This window comes from Pantherophis guttatus, chromosome 3, assembly GCF_059756535.1.
Source record: "Pantherophis guttatus breed Tessera chromosome 3, ASM5975653v1, whole genome shotgun sequence".
Taxonomy (NCBI): domain Eukaryota; kingdom Metazoa; phylum Chordata; class Lepidosauria; order Squamata; family Colubridae; genus Pantherophis; species Pantherophis guttatus.
Window position 1 is genome coordinate 129,905,448 of NC_142065.1, and position 25,333 is coordinate 129,930,780.

General features: G+C 36.1%; 2 long non-coding RNA genes across 2 annotated transcripts in view; one reads left to right on the forward strand and one right to left on the reverse strand.

Annotated features, from left to right (window-relative positions):
- Window positions 1-25,333, reverse strand: part of LOC117662454 (uncharacterized) — a 168,193-nt gene that overhangs the window by 131,237 nt on the left and 11,623 nt on the right. The window lies entirely within an intron of this gene.
- LOC132711631 (uncharacterized) lies at window positions 18,633-20,278 on the forward strand. Its single transcript, XR_009622441.2, has 2 exons — window positions 18,633-18,890; window positions 19,371-20,278. It is a non-coding gene; the product is annotated as an uncharacterized LOC132711631 (long non-coding RNA).

The window sequence follows — 25,333 nt, forward strand, 5'->3', positions numbered from 1 at the left end:
GATAAAATTCTGCATCCTTTCTACAAAGAGAAGAAGAAGGATTTCAAGAGAAGCTAGTTTGAAGTTATTTGAGAGAACTATTTGGGGGACACTTAATGAGATGATTAAAAAATGCAGTGCAGATTCAGTTGTACCAGGGTTCCCAGTCATAGAAAGGTTAAAGAAAATTTGTTTGGGTTTGTTTTATTAAAAAATTATATTTATATGCTTAACTTTAGAGCTATCACCCTAAATTTCACACATTGGCAAAGTCCCAAACTTATAGGAAAAAAATGCTTAAGGAGATAAAATCCTGCTCCTGGGAAAATCTATACCCAAGAAGGACTGTCCTGATAATCTACAACGATTGTGAGGACTCTTGACTCCTCCACAATTTTGAAAAAGGCAGATTTGTTTTTCAAAGGCATCCAAGAAGGGGATTGGGCACAAACTGATTGCTTTCATTATACAGTAACTATATAAAAAAGGAAGGTTTTCTCCTTTGTATGTCACTGAGGACATTTAGATGAGTACAAACAATCTGTTCTTAACTGCAACTATTTTATATCCTCTGGGCTAGAGTTTGATTACTTTTAATTTATAACCAACATCCTTAAATATTAATGTTGCATTTTATGAAGGCATCATGTGCCAGCCAATGCAAAACAGCTAAGCAAATATAAATTTGAAAGATTATTGTCATGTCAACATATTCCTAATAATAGTCAGGAATCAGGTAAGTAATTAGCTGGAAAACATTTAAGACCGATTCCTTAGCTAAGTGAAGTGCAAATGGGAAAGAAATGTACTCAGAGCTACGAGAGTTGACTGTAATAGCTCAGGGGTGTAAGAGCCAAAGAATTCCACAAGGTGGACTGAATGTTAAGCTAAGGTTCGAATGCAAGCCAAGAAATGAGAGGGATGGACATGTAGGTCTGGAGTCGGGGAGTTGTTTGCAATGGAAATGCAAGGTCCTGGAGATTGATCTTATATAGCTGCAGATACTGGGGTGTCTTGATTAGGGATGTGGCTCGGCTGACCTCTCCTATCAGGGACATTTTTGTTCAGCCTTTCATAGTTTCAGACCTGCTCTGAAGCTGAGACCTGCCAGAATCTGATCTTTCAATATCTGAATCAGTTGCCATTTGCTCAATTGAAGCTACAAGCTGATCTGCTTCTCAGCTTCTGACTCAGGGAATTCAGACCAGAAGAGATACAATGACTATTTCCTCCTTCAAGAGTATTGTTTCCACAATGCAACCTAAAATTATTTCCCAAACAGATAAATGATGAATAACAACCTGTTTTCCATAGGCACAACTATGTTTGGTAGGTCTGTAGCAAAGGCTGATGCTTGTTCCAAGTTTACTGCAGGAGAGTTTGGCCTTTGGTTGCCTGTCTTGTGGCATAGAAGGAGGTTGGTACCTTTCTGCAACTTTGAAATTTTAGGATGACTGGTAGCTGGAGCTAGAAATTTCTCTGGTAGAGAAGATTGAGGTGCTCCTCCTTGGACTTATACAAAAGCCTGATTAATCTCTCCTTTGCTCTCCTTACTTTACCATGTTGCCTCTCCACTCTCTGCTTGGATTTTGGCTCCCTCTCATCTCTGGGGCTGGCTGAAAGAGCTGCCTGTCAAAAGATTTCAGCTCTCATCAATGTGTGGGAGTGCAGGATCTTCAGCTCCATTTCTGTACCCTATTACAGATGCTCAGCTCCTCTGGCAGACAGCTCCTTCAGTCAGCCCTCAGAGATGAGAAAAAATCCTCTTGGCATATGGCAGCAGCTTGAAACCTTCCTTATAACCAAAATTGTAATCTTTAATTAAATCACTATATAGATAAAAATAAATTTCTAATTTCTAATCTGATTTTTGAAAAAGTGATATCTGTGGAAGGCCAAATGGTTCAGGGATTAATTCAAAACACCTTAAAATCTAACTTCAAAACTGAATATTGCATAGTTCTGATATAAAGCTAAGGATGACCAAAACATTTAGTAGTAAAAAGTCTCTGAAGCCTTTCCTAAGAAAAGAATAACAGCAAGTTTTCAGTTAGACAAGACAGCTCCTAAGACTCAAATTTCTCTTCCAGAAGAATATTTGGGTGATCATGAAAAAGAGCAGAATACTGCATCTCAATATATTCTAACACTTCATCTATTTGATGTTAGAACATTTAGAAATGCAGGAAAATACATATTTATGTATTCATGCATCTTTATATGGCCATTATTTGTTCATTGTGGCCTAAGCTCTGGACCCTTTAGTGCAAAAGAGCACTTGAAAACCTAACCAAATTAGAGGCATGCATATTTAAACAGTAGTTTAAACATCAGTAAACATCTGTAGTAGCATTTACATAGGTATAAACGGGTATAAAAGATAGGGGCTCTGGGCTCTGCTGTCCCTAGATTGCCAGGTAACAGCTGGATCTAAAAACATCATCAGTCAATTAGGAATTCTCAAATGGTACAGGGATATATTGTGTTTGCATATCCTAATTTTTTCAGTGATTAAAGGGATAGATTGCCTTGCAAAATTGTCTCATGAAAAGGATAGTTGCCTACACTCAGTGCAAGCAAAGTGACAGAAATGATTCAATTTTCCACCCGCCGTGCTTTTTAAAAAATGAAATTTACAGTACCTATGACTGCACAGCCTCTTCTGCAAAAGAAAAGCCAGGTACTGACAAACGTATAAAAATGTTATTATTGTGTTGCCATTCCTGTTGTAATGTTAGTTTTTAGAAAATGTACATTTCAGCAAACTTGATATGGTCTCTGTATTGCCCGCAATATACTTTTTGCTAAGTCATATCTCTGCCATAAGGTAAGTTACAGTGCCATCAAATGATATTTGCTGAACACATTACATGAGAGAGAACAAGGAGGCAATTTGTCATTTAATGGAATTTCTAACCTAAGAGAGAACAGCTTTGCATTGTTGAAGGTGATCATTTGGGAGACTTTCAGCAACTTGATGTCATCTTTTTAAAATCAATATTTCATGAACATTAAGAAACCAAGTTGTGAAGTATATCAAATGTTCTTTTTTAATAATTGGAGCAAAGAATGTGGAATGCCTGTTCACACCATTTAGCATCATGCAGTTAATCAATTATTCTGTTTATTTTGTGGGTCCCCTCTTCTCCATTTGTACCTTATATGTTTCTCTATGGTTTTCTTAATTCTTCATCAATTTATTATTTCTCCTAACTATATCAATTTCATTGTTGTCATTAAGTTCACCAAAAAAGGCTGATGATGAACGAGGCCAAGGGCAATATCCTTTTCACTTTTTTTGATCATCCTACTGCTGTCATGAATCCATTACTCTTACAGCTGTTATAGTTCCTTTGAGTTGCACTACTTCCCCCTCAATCCTCTATGCTCAGAGGACTTCAAAAAAGATAACAAGGGGAATCTTTCCTCCTTTCTTATCTTTTGATGTTGCATAGAAACCCCACCTCTTCTCATGTTCCACTTTAGAACTTATATCTTACATCTTTCTTGTGCTTCTCATAATTTCAGTTGTCTGGTCCAGCCTTTTCCCCATCATTATGATGTCCTGCGCTAAGCACATTGGGCTACAAGTGTACTCCACAGTTCTTGGTCCACAGCCTTCTCCTACCTCTACATAAATTGGGACAGGAATCCTCAGAGTTATCAGTTCCCATTAACAGTAGTTTAAGACTCCATCTTTATATCCAAATATTTTGTGAGAAGTAGGTATAATGGTAAGAAGAAAGCTAAAATAATGAAGGAAAACTCTTGGTTGTGTGTATACATTTCTCCCAGAAGTGACTCTCAGGCACTCTCAGTGTCACTCCCAGTACAATGTAGGGCCTTATCTGGTTAGCTTTCCAACAAACGCAATGATGATTTTTCCAAAGATAGAGCTGTAGAATTCAAGTATTATATCCTTTCTTCATACTTCCTAATTCCTTGCTCCCAGATTAATAGATCGTAGAACACCTCCTCCTTCCCCAAGTCATCTGGAAAGGTCACTTGTATTTTGCCTTTTTTTTTTAAATTGGAGAATTAAATCAAGCTTTGGTAAAATGTAAATTTCAATGTAGTTTGTGTTTTGATTTGAAAGATCAAGCTTATGTACTAGAATGCCTCAGTTTGCAAGATATTCCTTGAATTTTTGTCATAGCTTTTGTTGTTTTAAGCATGGCTTTAAGGTAATGTTGCAACAAAGGAAACAAGTCTATTCATGCTGGTGGGAGATGAAGTCTACCATACCCTTGTGAATTCTTATTCTAAAAATAATAACATTTTTCAATCCCCAAAGAAATACATCGTTGAGAATAAGCTGCAGAATCTGAAATAGCATTAAGTGAATTTGTTGAGGAAACTGTTTCTAGAAGAATGCTCCTCTTGCAGACTGCAAGAGTATTAAGTTGGTTACTAGCTACCTATATTTTGTATTGATGATAATGCACTTATTGCAAAGCTAGAAGTGAATCAGACTGCACATTAAATCTTTCCTGGAGAAAGCCTTTGATGCTCGGTATTTCTGTCAGTTTTCTCATTCCACCTAACCTTAAAGCAGGCACAGCATTAGGAATCCTGGAAAATAGCTGACTTTGAAAGGCATTGAATCAAGTTCCTTGATTATTGAACAACAACAATCATAGATGAAAAACTGAACCTTCACTTGAATGGTGGCATCTTTAGTCAGATGGCCTGTATTCTTTTTGTGTTATTCTTTCTCTAGTGTCTTTCATAACTCTGAAGAAGTCTTTTAGGTAACTGATGGATATATTTGACAAAGCAGTGAGCAACAAAAGGGTAATTGACCTTGCCAGATGTCCTCTGTGTGTATAACTCCATTCTCTTGCCACTTAATGATTAATGATTTCTGATTGTGCAACATTACATCTGTTACATACTGTAATATATAATATTGTTGGATCATCACTATTACTGGACATACTTTATTGTAATAATTTTGTGGACCAGTTGATTTTAAATGATTACATTTCACTTATGTTCCACAGAATCTCCCAAGTAAAGCTAAAAACAATGAATAGAGGTATCCAGTTTTTAGGTGAATGTCTAATCAGGTGTCACTAGACTTGAAGCTTTATGAGAATCTGCACTTTTTATTTCTTTTGGAATAGAAGTAATGTTTCTCAACTGGACATTACTGGTCTATAGTAATTGATTTAACTGAAACTTGCATACTCTGCTCATAGCTTTTACCTTAGATAATGTGCCAGGAACAATTTATTAACTTGATTTTTTTCTAGTTCTGCAACTAAAGCACTAACAAATCCCCAAATCCAATATTATCATGAACTTAATTAAAGTTTTCCTACCAAAGGAGAAGGAAACCTCAACAACCTTTGGAAAATATCCATTTGCAGCCAATTCCTTCATTTTCACCAGTGGTGAAATCCAAATTGTTTTACTACCGGTTCTCTGGGCGTGGTTTGGTGGGCGTGGCGGGGGAAGGATACTGCAAAATCCCCATTCCCTCCCCATTCCTGGGAGAAGGCTATTGCAAAATCTCCATTCCCAGCCCACTCTGGGACCAGCCAGAGGTGGCATTTGCCGGTTCTCTGAACTACTCAAAATTTCCACTCTCCAGAACTTGTCAGAACCTGCTGGATTTCACCCCTGATATTCACTATCTATTTCAAATAAGAATAACAATAATGTTCTTATATGTCCTATTCTCAGTGCAATGTGAAGTAATTGTTAAAGCTGGCTCTCTTTTTAAAACAGGGATATTGGGTAAATCTTCTTTGGTTTTAATTCTTGGTTTGTAAATATCAACAACTGTTTTCAGACAATTACTGTAGGAATGGCAATCTTACCTAAATATCTGCAGGCTGGTATTCTGTTACTCCTTTGGCAATAGCACCACTTTTTTTTATTATCTTAGATCACATTAATTGAGGGATAGGTCAGTTCATCCTTATTTCCACTAAAATGTTAATTTTTTTGTTTCCATGCTCTGCTTAGCTTTTATTGTTTACACACTCAGCAGAAAAACTCTGAAGCAATATTCATATATTTTGTACATATATGTCTGTGCATGTCTTTGAACATTTATCTTTCTACATCCTTTTCACACTATACACACTTTTCACAGGTCATTTTTGTATTGAGTTCCAGTAATATGGACATTTTGAGGCATTGTTAAAATTTGTGTATCACACCACAAAATTCTAAAACATATGAAATTCAGGAGATACTAGCATTATAAATTCCACTATACATTCAGTAAATCCAGAACTGTTTTAACCACATAAAATGATCATGCAACCAATTTCTCACCCACCCCTAGATTTTAAAAATCTGATTTGTGGCATTCTAAATGTCAAGGTACTTACTATAGTATGTAATAGTGTGGTCACACTATCAAAAAATAAGCTGCATCTCTACAGTATGAATAGGCATTACTCAATAGAAGTAGTCCTCTCTTAAACATACACTTATTCTGCAATCTTTTGAAATTATGACAGTGCTGAATGAGGAGTACTTATGATGGATTCTTATAGTTGTGGTTGTCACATTGCCCCCATGATCATGTGATTGTGATTCAGGCACTTGGCAACCAGCTAGCTTTTACAATGCTGCAATCATTGGATCCCCATGTGTCATCTTCACTGCTGGCTTCTGGCAAGTAAAGTCAGCAGTGGGAAGGCAACAGGAGATCACACATATGATATTGCCACCATGCAAAATTTGCCTAATGATGGCAACTGGGACTATGAGAATTGCTGTCACAAGTCACTATGATCATGTGACATTACACCTTATGTCTGTGTTGCTTAGCAGTGAAGTTCCTGGTCCCAATTACAGTCAGTAAACAAAGATTACCTGTAGATACTGTGCCTCATCTGGACATTATATATCCTCCATAATTACTCCTCATTCAGCATACCCCAAAATTCATATATCATTTTCTGTTGGCTGGAAGTATGTAGTTCCAATCCCTGGAGAATATACAGGTTCCTCTCTCTCCTGGTGATTTCCTCTAGGCTTCCTTCATTAAGCTGTTCCCTATTCTCTTTATCTGAACAACCAACCATTACAAATATACACTGCTCAAAAAAATAAAGGGAACACAAGCAGAAGACATCCGAGATCTGAATGAATGAAATAGCCTTATTAAATACTTTGTTCGTTACATACAGTAGTTTTGTGTTCCCTTTAGTTGTTTGAGCAGTGTATAAACTACTGTATGTAAAGAACAAAGTATTTAATAAGGCTATTTCATTCATTCCGATCTCGGATATCTTCTGCTTGTGTTCCCTTTATTTTTTTGAGCAGTATATATAGTTACTATTAACCATGCTCTCTTTAGCCATTAATATCCTCTGTCACTGCATGATTCATCTAGCACAACTATGTTAAGTGAGTTAACTAGATCAGAACACTAGATCAGCTACTTTTTCAATGCCTCCATGCCAGACCAAAAATTTTAAGAGATCCAAATCTTTCAATCTTGATGCTTAGGTCAGAGAAATCAAGAGATGTATAGGGTTGGTTTAGACTGGAGCTGACTCAGAATTGTAGAATGTTATTGAGCAGGTATATAAAGCAAGCACAACTGCTTCCTTGCACAAAGTTTGTGAAAATGCATTGAAAAGTATGGGGAACAGTGTAAGAATATCAATGTGCAGTTCCCATTAATTTCATTAAAGTTGCAGTTGGTAGATTGTAGTGAATATAGTTGATATAATTGATGGAAGAAGGTGGAAGCCATCTCTCTTTTTCATCAGCAAAATATCTTGGGCTGAACCTGATGCTATTGAGCTTTTACAGTAGCATCAACCTGTACTGCTACTATTGATCCAGTAGCATCAACCTTCTCAACAGATGGAGACAAGCTGCTACTACAGGAACATTTTGGCACATTTAACAGCATGTGCTATCATGTTTATCACTGCCTTGTCCTCTTTGGAACAATTTTCTCCATTCCCAATTGAGTGCCAGACAGTAGGCTTTGCTAGATAAATTATATTGTGATTTCATCTGAGAAAATATTGCTATTTCTGCCAAATTGTTACTGGCACCAACCATACAGTGTAATAAAAAGGAACTAAAACTCTGGGACTATGACAGATACAATCATGACATTGTAAACATTTTCTTTTTGGGTATGTAAAGTATACCTATATCTTAGATGTCTGTTTCAGTCCAACTCTGGATAGGAAATGACCGGGTTTATACTGATAGCACTTGATGTTTCATGATTTATCCAATTACAATTAACCTGCTAAATTAAAATCAACTTGGAATAGGACCTACTACTGAGTAAGTACTCTTGCAAGTACCTAGCTAACAAATCATTTATGACTTTGGAAATTAAAACTAGCATTTTGAAATGCATGCAGAATCCTAATGTAGCGCATGCAAGATAGGTCCAATTTTGGTTGCTAAACAAGATCTACCTATACTGCTTTTTAAAATGTCTACTTTAATAAATTTATAAATTTTTATAAATCTCATCCTTTATTTGGGTGCCAGATTGGACTCAGAATTATCCAGGCCAGACTGGAACATGTTAAAATATCTGATTATACTACCTAGGACTTCTCAGGAAACAACAACTGAATGAAAAACTGCTGGTGACCCTCTACCGCTGCACCATAGGGAGTATTTTAACTTACTGCACCTGTGTGTATGGCTTCCAATTGCACAGTGACAGATAGGACAGCGCTCCAGAGAGTTAACATCATTGCCCAGAGGATCATTGGTTGCCTTCTCCCCTCTTTGGAAGAGCTTTATAGCTCCTGCTATCTTAAGAAAGTTTAAACATTCTTAAAGATCCATCTCATCCTGGGCACCATTTTTTTTTTGAACTAATACCATCTGGCAGATGGTGCAGGACAATAAAAACAAAGACAAATAGGCTGAAAAACAGCTTCTATCCCAGTAACTCTATTGAATTCTACTGTATAGTGCAATATTAATGCAACATCAGGGGTTTTCAATTCAATTGTATAGAATGCGAAGGATGTGCGTTTTTGTTTTATTTTTTATGTATAATGTACACTGAAGATGGCATTTAATTTTGTTGTATGAGGTGCAATGACAATAAAGTAAACTAAACTAAACTAAACTAGATCAGGATCAGGTAATTTCTGCACTCAGCCAACATGAAATCTTAAATCAATCAATCAATAGAGGTTTCCTGTTCTACTAATCAAAATTCATGTTCATTCCCACAAAAACTATAGACCTTAGGATCATTCCCAGAAAAGTAGTTTTTGCTGCTTTGAATGTGGCTTAAGGACAGCAGTCTACACTTACCAAATAGTTAAACAAGAGTTGACTGTTGTAATTCCTGAACTACTCCATAGAACTGAAATGGAAACAGAAATAAACTAGGAGGGAAAATTAAAAAATATATAGTACACTGGAAATTAGAACTATTTGTACCTTAAATGTTGACTTGTATCAACATTTAGCATTGTATCAACATTTAGGTTTAACATTTTTCCCCACAGTTAACTTTGTATAATTCTCAAAGTTGCTGGTTACGTGCATTGAAAATTAGAATTCATTGCTTGCACTGTGAATCATCTTGTGCTATTATGAGTGCTAAATATTATTCAGATACTTTTCAGTGGAGTAGTGTCTTTGAAGGCAATGAACCTGCTAGAGTAAAAGAATGTTGAAGAGCCTCCTGAGAATTTCCATTTCTGACAACCAATTGTTTTATTTTCCCAGAATAAACATTGCTTGTTAAGATCTGATGTGTTGCCAAATCCCTAGGGAACAAAACAGTTCTTAAAAATCAAGATAGGTTTTTAACAAATAGTCAATACTGGCAAACATAACTGAGTTTTAAATGCATCTAAATAATATTTTTCTGACCTTATGGCTAGAAATTATTTGATTTGACTTAAAAAAGGAAAAGAAAACCATAGCTGGTCATATGGAAGTATAATATTTTCCATGAATATTTCTTTTTTGACAAATGTATAATGTGACCCATACTGGGTTTCCTATCAGCTGATGGGACAAGAATAAATTTAACTGACTTATTAACAAAAGGTAGATTGTACTATATTAATATAATTGGTAGCATCCCTATGCCATCATTGGAAGGTGAAACAGAATGAATGTCTATTCTCTTCTTGCCAGATTTTGCAATTAATTGTAAATTCAATTCAGCCTAACTTGATTTTTAAATGCTTATAATAATTTTTCTGCTTACCAATATTTTTATTGTAATTTTTTTGCAACCTTGTACATGCTGCCCTAGTGTGACTAAAAAATAAGATGGGTTTTTTAAAAGACAAAAACTCATAATGAAACCCCTGCATATTAAGGGATGACTTTTGGATACGCAGTTGCTATATTTCGAAATTACCAATAAACATTTCCAGGAGAATAGGCTTATTCAACTTTGTATGGTCATAGTGGGTTGATTTGCATGTAACCTCAGATAAAAGATCATTAATGGAAGATTAATGTCCTGTCCATTAAATTCCAGAAATGATTTCTAGTGGAGTCGGGTTATAAATGTAGTTGTCTCTAATTAAATATGATGAAAAGAAATGATATGAGTGAAGTGATCAATTAGCCTTAGAAATCTTGTTTAACCAGCGCTGACATTGCAACTATTTCTCAAGCAACCATATTGAAGCATTGTAAAGCTATTACAGATTTCAGGAGGCACAATTGTAGGGGCTGTATTTTTTGGAAAACATTTACAATCACGACAGTCAACAAACAAAGTCGTCTATTCTTAGCTCTCTCCTAAACTGAAAAGTACTCTACTTTCAAGTTGAACCCCCCCCCCAAAAAACATTAAATTTGTTCTACCTGCTTCAACGTGTTAAAAAAAAATACAAATGCTATTGTAATCTTTCAAGTGAAGCAGTTATCATCTTCTGGGATACTTGAACTGATGGATTTTGATAGCTAGGAATAGAGAGATATTTTTGCATGCCTATCAGCTGTGACATACACATGAACAGGCAATGAAGGGTGTAAAGAAAAGAGCTATTTTTTTTTTCATGAATGTAACTTTCCACCCTTGCCCCAATAGTCAGAATGGTATGACCATATCTGATCAGAGACTGTGCTCATATTGGAAAATGTATATAAGAGCTCACTGAAAAAGAAAGAGGAAATGCTTTGCGTCATATGTGTACAAAAAGTATTACAGAAATGTGAGCAATCAATAAACCTGTGGCTGACAAAATTTGCAGCAATTTTATACTTTATTATTGCTTAACTATTATTTAAGCACCTTTGACTCAACTGTTGGTAACTGCATGAATCAAATGCTTGCCCATCCAGCCTAACAACAGGTAGTTCTCTGAAGGACATTTGAGCAACACTTTTAATTGTTACTTATTGTACTCCATTCTTTCTACTTCTTTTAATCTTGCCAACACAATTCTTTTCTTGTACATTATCCATTCACATCGCATGTGTCTGCTTATTAATTATTGCCTCAAAGGAACAGTGAGACTTTATTGGATCTAGAAGGATTTGATTGCTTTTTGTTGAAATCCCTGGAATTGCGTCCCTCTCTGGATCGGGACTTGTTAAATACGGTCACTCATGCCCTCGTCACTTCCCGCCTGGACTACTGCAATGCTCTCTACATGGGGCTCCCCTTGAGAAGCACCTGGAGGCTCCAGCTGGTCCAGAATGCGGCCACGCAGGTGGTTATGGAAGCAACGGGGCGCTCCCATGTGACCCCCCTCCTGTGCAAGCTGCACTGGCTCCCGGTGGTCTTCTGGGTGCGCTTCAAGGTTTTGGTTACCACCTTTAGAGCGCTCCATGGCTTAGGACCGGGGTATCTACGAGACCGCCTTCTGCCACCAGTAGTCTCTCACCAACCAGTACGCTTCCATAGAGAGGGGCTCCTCAGGGTGCCATCGGCTAAACAATGTTGACTGGTGGCCCCCAGGGGGAGAGCCTTCTTTGTGGGGGCACCCGCCATCTGGAACGAGCTCCCCCCGGAGATACAGAGGATCCCGGATCTGCGCGCTTTCCGCCGTGCCATCAAAACATTTCTTTTCCAGCAGGCAGGCCTGGCCTAACCTCTCTTTTAAACTGTTTTTTAAAACTTTTAAAATTTTTAAATTTTAAATTTGTCTTATGAATTTGGGGTGTTTTAAATTTTGTTTTCCGGGCCAAATATTTAATTGTATTTTAATGTTTTTTTAACATTTGTATTATATGTATTTTATTTGGCTGTTCACTGCCCTGAGTCCTTCGGGAGTAGGGCGGTATACAAATTCAATTAATAATAATAATAATAATAATAATAATAATAATAATAATAATAATAATAATAATAATAATTCCTAGTAACCATCTCAAAATCTCCAATTCGAAATATTTTTTTCCATAGATTATTAATTCTCAATATAATGCACATCTTTATATATTCTGGAATCCCAAAACACAAAATTATCTACCATCTTCACTTGTTTTCAGTCAAATGTAAATGCATCAAATATAATACCTGTAAATCAGGTTTAAGTTAACCTGAATTTTTCACCTTCATAATGGGCTTTCTAAGTATTCTTTAAGCTAGCAAAGCACTGCCATCACATATCTGAAATTGTAATTTATTTGATTTTATTTGTCTCAGTCTAATGATGTTCATGTATAGACCACATACATGTTACTTTAAGCAGATGTAGGCAATAAACAAAATTTTGCAAAATTCTATTAATCTATTGCTTATATCCAATCCAATCTAAGTACCTTCATTTCTTCAATTTTTTTCACGTTATTTACCCATTAGGAACACTACATCCTTTCTAGATGTTGCAGTTAGAAATAATTGCAATTAGCCATAGCATTCCTTGTCATCATCTTTTACAACATCTATATACTAGATGCATGGAGTTGTATGATCTTCATGTTAAATGTGTATTCTCTAATTCTAATCCATCTGCTCTTAATGTTTATTGAATTAAAGTTTAGAAATATTGTTTTCAGCATTGCTGCCTTTCCATTTTTAGTTACGGACATCAGGCAATCATCCAGTTTAAAGTGGCCAATTCTGATCCATCAAAATTATTTGTACATAAATGCCTTAATATTATTTTTCAAACATCTGTTTCTTAACAGCTAAAATCCTTGGTTCATGCCACTCACATACCATATTCCAATTGTAGGTATCTTTGTAAAATAAAAGAATGCTACAGCACCACCGGTGACCAGATTTTCGTATTCATTTGGCAATATCTCCACAGTTCCTCAGGAAATTACAATGTTTTTCCAGACTAATTACAGAAATACCTTCTGTCTTGGGGAAGTCTCATTATCAGCACCATTCAGTTGTGTCAATGCCATTTCCTTCTTGGTAACGTTGCTATTGCCTTTTTGCAGGTATGATTTGGAAGTTGCTTTACCCAGGTGGTTTGTTTCTCTGTTTAAATGTGTTGAGCACCCAACTCCAATGGACTCTGAGCTTCCCTCGTGTCACAAGGGCCCCACCTACCCCACCGCCATTGTCATTTATTTATAACTTTGTTTTCTTTTCAATTTTAGCAGTAATGGTGATCCTGCAGGAGTACACACTCCTGCTGGCAACTACCTTTTCTCCCCAAGCAGAAATGGTCCATGAAATGTCTTGACCTTGAAATATCTAATCACTAACATGCTATTTTCCGTAAACCTAATAAGGGAGCGTGTGCCATTTTTTACTCGTGTAATATTTTACTAATGCCAGCAGTATTATCCATTTGTAACTGTTCTCAAATTCTAAGGGCAGAAATCTATTTTTAGAGCACTCATTTCCATTTTGGTAACCACATCCTATTACCTACCGTATAGTAGTAGATGGGTCTACCATTATTTAAAAATTACTTTTTTGTAAACCCTTCTAATGTTCTTGTTATTGTTCTACAAACCTCAATGCAGTTTGCAATTTTGTTTGCTTGACTCTTTTGCTCAATTCTTTTATTCCAAATTTCCATTTTTTCCATGAATGTTTATGGTACAACTCATAAAGGGTTTATGGGCACATTATCCTAATATTATTGCTGGCTACCGCCAGAATGTTTTTGTCCTGCTGACGTGCAGATTTCTTTTTAACTCTATTATTGCTTCTTAGTATTTTGAGAATCTTTGTACAGATCTTTAACTCAGTCGGATAGAATGCCATCTGTATTTTTTCCAAATAACATTGTCAAAAATGTGCAGGACTATTATTCATTGATACATATCACCATCTTCTTTTAGTCAGTTCATTTTTTTTTTAAGAAAACATTTATTTCCCAAAGCACTTTAAAATGCAGATGGTGAGGATTTATTTATTTAGAAATCAATTTTATACATTCCAAAGGGGAAAAAAACAGCCACCTGGGATCCTTGAATGAATGTACACATTGAATATACCTGTCAGAACTGCTGCAACTTAAACCTCTAAACCAGTGGTTCCCAACGTGGGGCCTACGCCCTACAGGGTGGCAATTTGATTTTTAATGGGGTCAATTTGGAACCTTGTTTAAACCAAGTTAATGGCCTTTTAGGCTTCCTTCGTGTGAGTAGGAGTTCACTTTTTGAATAGTAAGAATTATATGTCACAAGGGGGGGGGGCATCAGGATTTTAGAGATGCTTAGGTGGGGCATGACCAAAAAAAAGTTGGGAACCACTGCTCTAAACAGAAACAATCCTTGGCTCTATTTGTTGAGAAAGGATAGTTTTATTAGAAATCAAGTACATTGCAGTAGTACATAGCCAGAACTGAGAATTGCACACCAAGTTCAAGATAAACTTTTCCCTCCCATAGCTGCCTCCCATGACTGCCTTCCTGGCCAATCAGGTGCATGCGTTTTGAGAATGTTCATTTCAACTGTGGGTTAGTACGCAGCTGCATTCTTCTCCCAACCAGGTGACCTTGAAACAGCGTTCTGGGGAGATACAGCAAGCAGCATCTTGGGGGGGGGGGTGGAAGAAATATAGCTCCTCTCTCTTTTCCCAAGCAGCAATCACTTTTGCTTTCCCCCAAGAAGCGCCCCCTCCCATCCACCCTCCCTGTAGTTCATGACAGACTATCACTGCATGGTATCGAAGCACAAGTAAGAGTGAGGTAGCAGCTAACATTACCTTTATTATATATTCCCATAAAATATATAAAGAAAAATATACAATCAGAACAGATTTCGAAATGTTCAAGTACCTGGATAAACCATCTTATTTCACATGCAAAGAGACCAACTAAATATTATTTTTTAAAGACATAAAGACAATACCAAGACTTAGTATGCCTATGTGAAGCAAGCCATTTATTTGTTTATTAAGCTACCAACTCTGCACAAAATACAACAACAACAAAAATGCACTAACAACTGTAACATCTGCTGTGAAACCTAAAGCAGTGGACCTTAACATAACAACATGAAAATGTTCATGGTAATACATTAACAAATACCAACCAATAATATCAGAGGTGGGTTTCAGCTCTGACTGAAACTGGCCAGTTTCAGAACTGACCAGTTCTGGAGAACTGGTAGCGGAAATTTTGAGTAGTTCAGAGAACCGATAGCAAAAATTCTGACTGGCCCCACCCCCATCTATTCTCTGCTCCCAAGTCCCAGCAAAATGGGGATTTTGCAGTATCCTTTCCCTGGATTGGGGACGGAATGGAGATTTTACAGTATCCTTCCCCTACCACGCCCACCAAGCCACGCCCACAGAACCAGTAGTAAAAAAATTTGAAACCCACCACTGCAACTCAGAAACATTCTAATTTACATTGCTACAGCCCTCTCATGTTATACCATGATAAAATCTTAGTATTAAACCTGAGTTATCCATACAACATCCATACAAGAACTTCAGAAATGATTCAGTTTTTAATGCTTTTTTGGAGGGACATTGCATTAGGGAGTAAGCCTGATATCTAGAGAAAACCCATTCCTTAATAATGGAACCGTAAGCAAGAAACATTGTTTTCTCCACTTCATCAAAACAGGATTCCAAAAGTGCTTCTGAGCTTTCAGATCTGGTTCTTAGGTCACCCGGGTGAAACTATAGAAGATTCTGGTTCTAGTTCTTTTAAACATTTCTAATACAAGTGAATAAAGAAGCCTAAATGCGATGACATGGATGAATAGATCTACTGTAATTCCAAAGTGTCAGTGATCAGATTATCAGACATTTCTAAAATAATGTTTTCTATCTTATCTATTTCAGAACAACATAAATTTCATGCATTATATCCTCACAAGAACTCTATTAGATAGGCTAACTGAATAGCAACATTCCATAGTCACTAAGAAGATTTTATGTATATTCTTAAGATGCCAAATTATCAAGACAATCTTTATTTTGTGGAAGAAATTTGAGGGAAGCCAGACCTCCTTTCTCCTCCTTTTCTATTTTTAAGATTCACATATATTAGTTATATTTATATTCTGCATTTTCAGCTGGACCTCATTGTATGTCATTCTGACTATTTTAGCCTCACAAAAGAATTCTTTTAATTAGGAATGTCTGTGATACTATAATTAACAAAAAAAGTCAAATAATAGATTCAATGACTGATCAGGAATTAAAATTTAAATCTATCCATTTGAAATTAACCCTTTAACTACTATATCATAGTGGCTCTTAAACCTTGCATAAATCACTACAGCTGTCTTGGATTTAGTCTAGTTGGCTTTGAAAGTGAAGCTAATGTCCTCCAGGCATTTTAGACTTCAATTCCTATCAATCCAGGTAGGGTGTTATTTATGTTGAAAACTTCTGGAGGGCATAAAGCTGTTTAGCCTTCCTTAGAAGAAAAGATTCTGAGGGAATGGCAAACTGTTTATATGGTATATTTTTAAGATTAGAATAATACCCCATACCAAAATATAGATATATAATAATCATTCCTTGAGTAGGCTGTATTTATCCATACCACATACGTCATGCCTGCACTTTGCTGGTCAACTGCATGAATGTGTTCTCTGTTTGCTGAAGCCAGGACATGAAACTATGTTTCAAACAACATAGTTTGTGAATCACAATTGGTTAGCTCAGGTCTGTCAAACTTGCATTGCCAGGTTGTTGTCATGTGATGTATCGTGACTTTTTCTGCTTCGTCAAAGTGGGGTTGGGCATGGCCAGCATGTGATGCATCCGACCCAGGGCCGCGAGTTTGACACCCCTGGGCTAGATTGATAAAATTTGCAAAATCAACAACAAACTACAGTAAAGCTTAACCTTTTTCTGTAAGAAGTCTTTTGCTTATGTGTGATTTATATGTCCTAACCCCTTCCACACAGAATAATATCAAATGTTTTTAATAAATTACAAAGAAATATTTTATTATGGTTTTCTAATTCTTATCTTTATAGCTATTATGTGATGCTTATAATAGTGATTATTTGCATTACTGAAAATAATTATAGCTGAGACAAAAATGTGGAAGTTGATGAATTCTAGACCAGCAGCTCAATGGTATGCAGCTTATGTAGGAGTAAATCCAATAAAGTTCAATAAGTTTATTGATGGAATAGCTTGAGGGCATTTGATCAAAAGCAAGACAAAATCAACATTACTTTTATAAATGAAACCCATCCATTAGTACTCTTTCACTAATGCCAGAACTCTTGCTGATGAATTTAAGGAGTCTCTTAGATGGTTTACCCAGCAGTTATGTAAATTGATTGACAGGTTGGCCAAGTCAGTTTTGCTTAAGGCAAAGATGTGTACTTTTTTAAGGAGAAAAATACTGACAGCCTTAAATTTGTGATCACTGAGTGGCACATAATAATTCCCTATTAAATATTTAACCCTGCATCTGTCATGGAGATTACTGGAAACCAGCAATTCAGCTCCATTCATTTCCATTTTGAAATTCTTTTGCCACATTACTCAGTTATAATGCTAAAAGGTTTTGTGACAGTTCTTTAGAGAAAAGTAGTCATAAAGCTGTTGAAAGTGAAGGATCTGTTTATTGAAACACTTTTTTAAAAAAAATCTCAGGGAGCCAACAATAGATACAAAGAAAAAGCATTTTATTCAACTCACTTTGTTCTGCTCTTTTCAGCCAGAAATATCCATATTGCTCTATTTTGTTTCCTCCCATGAAAAAGGGGTTTGAGAGTCTCCATCTGAGTGGAGTAAAGAATGACTCCTGGCTGAGTTCATTGTCCATTTCATAGCGTGAACAGTTTGTGATTCCTAATTGAATCAAATAATCACCTTTTCTCATTTAAAGAAGTATGGAACTTTTGAGATTTCTTTGCTTGATCTCTAAAAGCTGATCTTCATATCCTGCACAGCCTCAGTAGAATTATATGCACTTCAAATTATGTTCTATGTTAAACTTGGTTCTTTTCTTGCAATTAATTCATTGGTGTCTTGGGGTATGCCTGTGACTGAATATTGAGGTAGATTTACAGGATTTGTTGAGGCTTCTGATGCACCTTGGAAATAGTACATCTTAAGGATACAGTGGCTGAGAATAGTCTCTCTCTCCCCCCCCTCTCTCTCTCCCTCTCCCTCTCTCCCTCTCTCCCTCTCTCCCTCTCTCTCTCTCTCTCTCTGTCTCCTCCCCTCTCCCTCCCTCCCTCCCTCCTGAATACATTTCACTTGTTGCAATCAGTTTTTCCATGTCCCCTCAACCTTTTGACTTCTTTGGCCATATTCTTCTTCTCATGCCAGGTCACCATGGAAACAATGCTACCTAACATGGTTTCCAAGGTGATCTGGCACAGGAAGAAAATGCAACTGGAAGGAAGTCAGTGGGATGAGAAGATAGAAAAAATTCTCCCCAACTACTGACCATACCTAGCATGATATATTTCATTGGGGGGGGGGGGTAGTGGGAAAAAAGAAAAAAAATATTCACAATTACATCATCTATAAAATAATCTACACCATCCACTCCCCTTGAAATGGATAAAAATTAAGGGAGGTTGTGAAGAATATGTTCCCATGAGAATTGCAATTTTCTTCTGTCTTTTACATACAGGTAATAATAATTTAAATTTTGCCTGCATAGATAATATGCTTTTCCCATGATATTTTTATATACCAGGTAGGGGAGAGGTACATTTTTCCCTTACAATGGGCATTATCCCAGGAAAGTTGAACCTTTTAATTTTTATGCAAATAAAGATGCTTTTTAAGCCTTAGCTAATAGTTAGTTTATTAGGAAGGAAAAAGTAAGAAACGTTTTGGAACATGTTAACATACATTTGCAGAAATGAACAAACGATAATGTTAGACAAATTCAATATATTTTCAAGAGCCCACTCTCTTTTTAAAATCATATGTGCTGCTTTAATACACAAGCAAATGCTATTCCCTTGTGGAAGGCCAATGAACTGAAAGTTCATACCTTTTCATGTGTACCCAATCATATGAAATTGTTTAGTGAAAGCTTTTAAAATGTGACATTTTAAAGAGATTATCATCATCATCTCTCTCTCTCCTTCCCCTCTTGGTGCAGAAGACTGGATATATCTGAAGTACAAAGTGTCCATAAATTTGATTTCGCTGATTACATTTTACTTTTGGCTCACTGAAACCTGGGGAATATTTCCAAGATTCAAGCTCAGTAGCAGCTTCATCTTGCTCAAACCTGCTTTTAATTATTTACTACGTGGATGAAGACCATGATGTAGAGGTATGATGAGAGCAGCCCAAACCTCAACTGGTTTTGCCAGTACAGTTCCTACTATGCGGCAGTTTGGAATTTCTGTTGTCCAACTCCTTAGATGTTTGACTGAGGCCTCATTCATATTTGGAATTACCCCAAAAGAATGTAAATTTGAGTTTGATTCCAGATATAAGTAGTGCTCACTTAACAATCACAATTGGGACTGGAATCTTGGTTGTTGAGTGAAGCAGTCATTAAGTAAGATGTCCCGTGATGGTTTCACTCAAAAACCCTAATCCCAGCACTCCTGCTTGCAGTCATTAAGCAAATGGATCCTTGGAAGCCCCAGCAGTACCAATGTGGCAAAAGGCATCATGCCCTGTGAAGCACCAAATGCCTGATTGGAGTGTCAGCCCTGGAGGCCATCTTTCTCTTTGGTTCTTCAGTGCTGCCACACTTAGTGCATAGGCCTGCTGTGAGAAACTAGGAGGGGGGTTGCATGGAGTGGGTAGAGATAGTTAGCCACAACAACATTCTTTTCTCTGGGAGTCAAGGACGTTCAGCCTGCACCTGGAGAGGTGTGACTGGGGAACATCTCCAATTGGGACAGTGGAATGATTGGACCATGTGATGGACATGTGGGTGCAGGGGAAGGGATTTTGACTTTCCTTTGGGTGGGAAAAACCCGGGGGCTTTCAGATTCGGGTTTTCCCAGATATGCCAATATGACATCTCTAATAAAATGGAACTTTGAGGAATTGCCTGCCTTGGAGTCTTACTTGGTTGGGGGTGTTACTTGGTACTCTGACATGGAGCAGCTTTAATGTCCACCTCATCCCTTTGGCCTGCTTGCTTCCTGCCTTCCCATCCCAGACATGCTGGGAGTGATGCAGACTAACTTATGCTGTCCTCATCCTTGCGTTAAACTAAACTGAGGCTTCCTAGACATTTGGCCTTCCTGTGTGGCGATGGTTGTTTCACATTGCACCATTAGAGCTTCCTGGGTGTCTATGGACATAGATGTCTATGGGGAAGATACATGGGTGGGGGAAGTTGCAGCACCCCTACTGACATAGTGGGCAGCTTGCCAAGAGCCCAAATTTTCATCATGTAACTGCAGGACTTCTGCAATGGCCATAACTTTGGACACAATTCGTAAGTCTCTTCATTCAGCACCATTATAATGATGAACAAATAGTCATTAAGTGAGGATTACCTGTAGTGCGAGATAAGGAATAATAGTGTAAATTTTGTTAAGAGCCGATATCACCTCTTCTTCCTTTTTCAGTGTGTCTGCTTATACAAAATAAAAATAAGCATGGGCAGGGAGGGAGAAAGTCTTTCCCTGACCTAGAAAATAAGATGCCTGTTTAGTCTATACTAAAAAAAAATTGCTGCAATTAAGTCCTCTGGCCCACAATTTCCAAGTCTTTTTACTAGATTGAGACAAATGCTTTAGGTAAGGTTCTGCTGTTTCAGACTCTTCACCTGCCCACCCCTATTATCCAATTGATGTGTAAGGTCTGAGCACTTAGGGAACTGTCATATAATTCTGTTTTCACTGTATCTTTTGAAATTGAGAAAGATGGTTATGATGTCTAGGAAAGGATCTAGAGAGAATGTACTCTTTCGGAAAAATATGGGAGATTGTTTTTAGCATAGTTCCTGCTATCATCAATGTATGAAGAGCAAAGAATTCTGAAATATTGATGCCCTTGAAAGAAGAGGACATACTATTGTTTGAGCCCTCAAATAATAATCTAGATTGATTATTTGAGGCTAAAAGGAACTACCTAGATTAGCGATGCAACTCAGAAAAAAAGATCTCTTTAGGGTTAGAATATACTTTTTTGTCCCCAAATCTTCATTGTCCTTGAACCTTTAGCAGGTTCATACACAGATGTGGAAGAATACATTAATATGGAAGAAAGGTAGTTTGGGATTGGGAATATCTTCAGAAAGCGGGGACGGAAGGGCTTAGTGACATGAAAACGGTAGTTGGAGCCAGACAATTGAATCTCACAATACCTCTGACTAGGATTACCAGTAAATTCATTATGGATTGCCCACCTCCAATAAAAAGTGGGGGTTGCCCCACCTTTTATTGGGGGTGGAGTCCACCCCCAATAAAACTGCAAAGTTAGACTGCAAGTTACACTTCAATCAGTATTTTCACTTTACATAAAGAAAAGCTTAATAAGTATTGTGCGTCTTTTCTATATATCTAGCAATACATTTTATTCCTTTAAGAATATTGAACCCAGACATTTTCCAAATAACTATATTAAGTATTATAACTGAAAAAACAAAACAAATACAAATTACAAAAAATACAAACAGAAAAATATCCAAAAGATATGAAAAAGAACAAAGGGAACAGAAAAAGAGCAACCTCTCATTTCATCTCAGCAAGTAAAAAACAATTTTGATAGTTTGTCACCATCTTAAATAAAATATAATCTTTCTTCACTCCATAGTTTACCTCTTAAATAAAAAGCACAAATCCATAGACTTCATCATATTTTCCTTGTCAGCAGAAATCCAGTAAGAAAAAAGAGATATAACTATTTTCCTTTTAGACCTGATCAAATAAATTGACTTTATAAATCTTTCCTGAATTTGTAAGGGTCTTGCTTTTTAATCTTTTCAGAAAGAGCCTCTAGTTTTTTCTTCATCTGTTTTTGAGGTAACTTTAACAAATTTATTTTGTATATTCAGTAAATAATATTTGTAACAACTTTTTTTGCCATGGTAGTTTGTCCCCTCCAGAGAAATCATTGATGCCTTAGTAAAAGTCTTTTGTATATCCAGGGAAAAATATATCCGAATCGATTTCATGGTTTAATAGTTGTACATCACCTTTAGGGAATAAATCATTCATCAATTCCATTTATATGTCCATATATTTTTCCAAATCATTGCTTACCATGGTTAAATCCCCCTTCAAAATAATTTCAGATTTCTATTCAGCTTATTCTTGAACTGTAATTTCAGTACATGAAGCTCTATCCATTTTATTGAGAATTATGATGGAAATGTGATTTGGAAATTGGGAAATTGATCTTGAGAAATACTTTGCCTACAATTAAAATAATAAAACTGGAATCTAAACATATTCAGGTTTTTTAAAAAATGGCCAAAGTTGCAATGAAATAGAAAAATTACAACGGTAAATTATGTTGCAAGAAACACATGCTCTATTTAATGAACATGTGTTACCGAGGCTCAGTAACTGAATTGGGCAAAGCTATATTAATTGATATTCATATTAATATTCAGCAACTGGTATAGCTATTTATGAAAATGAAATGGAATATGAGCATTGTGATAGTGAAGGACACTTTATTTTCTTGATAATAAAGATAATGTCACCATTGCTCTGATAAATATTTAGGATCCCATAAAAATGAAATATTTCATTTTCAAGCCATATATTACAATAATAGTAAATGTTAACTATAACACAAACTAGGATGCTAGCAAAAGTAATACCATACTCAGTCTGGATTTATCAGGAAAAAAAGACAAGGATTTGATAATTTTAATTTGGCAAATTAGTATTTTTGGCATCATGCCTGATATATTGGAATCAACTGCTTTAAACAATGGAATGTGAAAAGGCTTTTGATATGGTTTGGACAGTATTTTTAAATATGTTCTAAGAAGATATGGATTTTCATAATCCTCTATCTATTAGGTTACAATTTAGTATATCTTCACCCTGTGGCTACAATAATTACAAATTGATTTGTTTCTTGAAACATCAGGTTATCTCATGGAATCTATCAACAATGCCCCTTGTCTCTATTAATCTCTAATTTGGTTCCTGAACCTTTCATTTCATTCATTAGATAATTTCAAGATATTAATGATATGATGGCACTTGATAGCAAATATAATATATTATTGTTTCTATGTGCCAGTGATAACATAGCCAATTTGGATAATTATATGGTGTCATTACCAAAGCTTATTGAAGTTGTACATTAATACAGTTATTCAGTTCCATTATCAATTTGAAAAAAGTCTATTTTGCAGCCTTTGAAATCTAAAATTTCGATAGCGTAGTGTAAGAAATTAGGATTTATCATTTATACAGCCTTCAGAAAATATTGTTCTCAAAATATATTACAATAAGATGAATCAAATATACTAAATGTATACATGCAATTTCATCAGATATCACCTGATAGGAAAATTTTCTGTTGTATAATTGTGGAATATATGATTGGAATAACAATCTTGGAAAATCAGTAGGTCGACGTTTTAAGAAATGTGAAACATACGTATGGCTTAAGAGTGAGATAAATTCATTAGCATGTACGGTATCATGTTCATTGGATCCCTCCAATAATGTTTTGAAAGAGTTGGATATCAGATTTTCTTGTGAAGCCTTGTAATAAATTTGATTGGTTATATGTCATCAAGTCATTTTCACCTCTTAGCAACCGTATACTGCAGACAGTTTTTTTCTCAGCAAGAAAGCCACATGGATCAAATAGATTTGAGGGATGTCAATAGGTTTGATCTTCTTCACCATAGCTCTATTTTGGTTACAAATCATAGGATATGTTAATAGAATTTTGGAAAGAAATGTAATAAGATATAATGGAATGTTAAGCTATATTCCTCAAACATGGAATTTATCATTTCATGTAGAGCTTTGACTCTAACAAGCCTGGGGCTCAACAAAGAGAGTAATCTTACATGAATAGGAAAAAAAATTATCCTCCTGTTAGCAAGAAATGAATTCAAGCTATGAGACTGTTGTTTATTTTTTTTTAAATGTTCTAAAAATGAAAAAAATAAAATAAAGCAATGTGTTTTTATACGGTCTAGATTTAATGATAAACTTAAGCAGGGCCGGATTTTCCTATAGGCTAACTAGGCTTCAGCCTAGGGCCTCAAGATCAAGAGGGGCCTACATTCAAATTGTTAGCAAAATTAAAATTACACTTTCACTATAGGTGAAAGGGCCTCATAAGTTAAAGTGACCAGACGTCCCGCTTTTGGCGGGACAGTCCCGCTTTTGAGCAATTTGTCCCGTGTCCCGCGGCATTTTTAAAAAGTCCCGATTTTTCATTCTGCCTCCTGAGTCCCGGCTGCCTCCTGAATCCCCGCTGATGGCTAGAGGGAAAAAAAACTGTTTAAACTCTTGCCGCGGGGCTTCAAAGGGCCGACCTACAGCTGATCAGTGTTAAAAAAAAATAGAAAAAACAGCCCCTGTTAACAGCTTCCGCTAGGTTAATTAGCTGCAAAAAGCTGCAAAAAGCTGCAAAAAGTTCCTGGAGCAGATTTTTTTCCCCTAGCTATGCTGAAAAAAACAAAGGCGAAAGCGAAAGTAAAGCTGCAACGTGACAAAATGAGGCAGAGAGAGATTTCTTTCTTTTTCTTTTTCTTTTTCCTCACCAAAAAAGGTAGGTACAAAACTGCAAACAATGGGAAATTTTGGGCAAAAGAGGAGAGTTCAAGATTTTAAAACACAAAAGAAAAAAAGCTCTATTTAACTAGGGAATTGTAATAATTGAGATACTATTAATAATTGTATATTGTGTTGAAAGCAGAAATGGTTAAGTTGTGGTTTGGAGGAATATATGGGGGAAATTATTTGGTTTATTATTATTGGTAAATATAATTAATTGATTTGTAAGAAATTGGATTGCATGGAAATAATTGGAATATTCATGTTCATATTGATTAATATACAAAAAAGATAGTTATATAACTAATTGATTTATATTAAAATGTTGAATTTGTATTAAACAACTGTATTACATAATTACATAATTAACCAATGTGAGGATGGATATAAA